Below are 2,816 nucleotides of genomic sequence, written 5' to 3' on the forward strand. Positions count from 1 at the left end.
TAGCAAACCATAAGTGTATGGGACTACACCCAACCAACTGACCCACACCGGCCAGGGTGTTTAATGTTTTTCTTATGATTAGCCAGGGTTTATGTGTTTTTTAGGGGAAGATTATAAAGATGAAGTGTCATTTTTTATTATATCAAAAGCATAAGCTATCAACATAATTTAGGACTCTCACTGAAATAGTATTTGTCTGCATTCTCCGCTATAAAATTACTCTCCTTGTGGCAAGAGGCCCCACTCAGGGGACAGGGTGTTACTCTTCCCTCCTTTACGTGCAGTACTACAGAAGTCATTGGGAATCTTCTGCAGGAGGGACTTATTTGCCTCCAATTTTTCATTTACTCAACCATTTCTATCAGCATGACTCAGATATTTATATTTGTGGTTGTAATTCAGTACTACTTTCTATTGTCACTGAGATTGTTTGAGCTCTGGCCATTGGGAGCCCTTTCCTTGGGTTCCTGTGCCCCTTTGATGTGTGCCCATTGATGTGTTTGTTTTCAGAATGTCCTTAATTTCAGGCACTACAAGATGCTCCAGGCTCATGCTGTGTATTTCCTGCTCTGGTCCTGGAAACTTCTTCATCAGTATCTCCAGATCGGGATTTTAGTCTTCTTTAAAAGTATCAGGTTTATGTTTTTATTAATCATCTCTATTTTTGTATGTGTGTTTTTCTTTATTATTTTTAAGAGTTTTAAAAAGTATGTTTTTATTGATTTTAAAGCGAGAGAGAAATATAGAAATATTGATGGATCAGTTGCCTCCTGCACACCCTGAAGATGGAGCGCACAGCCTGGGCATGTGGCCTGACCAGGATTAGAACCTGTGACTTCTTGGTGCATAAGTCTACACTCAACCATAGAAGCACGCTGGCTAAGCTTGTTTCCCTTTTTATCATCAATCATATCTTTTCTTTTGCATAATTCTGTCTGTTTTTACTAATTGCTTGAGCTGAACATAAAAATCAATGTATTTTTAGATATTTAGATATTATTGTAGATATTATGTGGAAAATAATTTTCAAATAAATATGGTTGGCTCACTTTTTATTGTTGGCTTTTTTTTCCTCCTCTTTAAAAACTTTTTTTTAAACCAGAAGACACCAGATCAGAAATTCAATTGACATCTCTCTCTCTCTTTCTCCTATACTTTCATCTTTGTTTTTCCACCTGACAATTAGAAAATCTGAGGAAATGTCTTCTGTCCGGCCTTGTCCAAAAGCCAAAAATCTAGTTCATGTTCCTTTCAGACCCAAGGATTATTACCTTAACCGGAATTCCCTAATAAAGAGAAAAAGTAAATAAAGGCAACCGAAAATTGCCCAAACCCAGAAAATCCCAAACATCAACTGAACTTGAGCAGATGTTTCTTTCTTTTTTAAAAAAGTGTATGTTTAATGTTAAAAGGAGGACAGATACCCTCCTTTTGATAGGGGGCACCTATAATGTAATAGAGTACCTGAATTAATCTGAAAATAATATTATTTTATTTGTCACTGAGCAAAAAAAATAGTGAGATTAGAAGTCAGGAAAATGGTGACTTAGTCAGGCAGTCTGGAGGGGGCCGGAGGGAGACCTTTTATCGCTGCCTTTCAATTTTATTAGATTGTGATCTAGAGGGTTCTCACTATGTTAATTGTGTGGAATTTTTATTGGTTTTTATTTTGTGGTCTTATATTGATAAGATTTTGTAAATGTTTCATACGTATTTAAGAGCATTTTCCATTTGTTATGTGGTTGTAGATTACGTGATCAAAGTTGTTGCAGTTATTCAAACTTTCATAGCATTTAATTTTCTTCTCTTATTGATTATCAGGTTCTGAGAAAATGATATTAATTACTGCTAGTCTAGGGTGGGTTATCTTTTCTAATATTGGTGTGGTTTGACTTACTCCTTTATTTTTAGCACACTCCTTTATTTTTAATATCCTAATCTACTTAATGATTGGAGTTTAGTTTTTACTTTGATTTAAAAGGTGGCCTACTCAAAGTGAAAGGATTAACGAGGCCTCCTCCTCAGATCCCATTGGATGGGCAATGAGGAGATTACTATGGCCCCGGTATAAAGCCGGGCCCAAAAGGATGTAGGCTGCATTTGAAGGCCAGCTCTCAAGCAGATACTGTCTTTCTGTATCCTGCAGTACCGTCACCGGGAATTGGGATTTTGCTGGTGGAAGGTAGGTCACTTGATTTCTCCTGTTTGTGCTTGTGACCAAAAGAGCTATTTTCCTATTACGAGTTTAAAGAACTGACTATAGTTTTATATTATTTACCATTGAGAAATATGCATCTGAATATCATTCCCTTGAGCTAAAGCAAGTTTTTATTCTTTTAAAAATCAATTGATTTATTTAGAGAGAGAGCGGGAGGAATAGAGAGAGATGGAAACATCGATGAGAGTGAAATCGATCAGTAGCCCCCTCTGTGCCCCTTACGCGGAATCGAATTCATAATCTGGGCATGAATCCTGATGGGGAGTTCATCTGGAGACCTCTTGGATCATGGATCGATGCTCAACCCTGAGCCACACCTGCCAGGCTGAAAAACACAGTTTAAAAATACAAACTTTTTATTTTTCTTTGGAGAGGGAGAGAGAGGGAGAGAGAGAGAGAAACATCAATGTTGAGAGAGAATCTTTGATCGGCTGCCTCCTACATATCCCCCATTGGGGATCAAGCCCACAACCCAGGCATGTGCCCTGACCAGGAGTCGACCATGATCTACTGGTTCATAGGTTGATTCTTAACCATGGAGGCACACTAGCTGTACTTTTGAGAGAATGATTTATTTTACTTTTCAAAATTATTATCA

Source organism: Myotis davidii, unplaced genomic scaffold, assembly GCF_000327345.1.
Source record: "Myotis davidii unplaced genomic scaffold, ASM32734v1 scaffold1042, whole genome shotgun sequence".
Taxonomy (NCBI): domain Eukaryota; kingdom Metazoa; phylum Chordata; class Mammalia; order Chiroptera; family Vespertilionidae; genus Myotis; species Myotis davidii.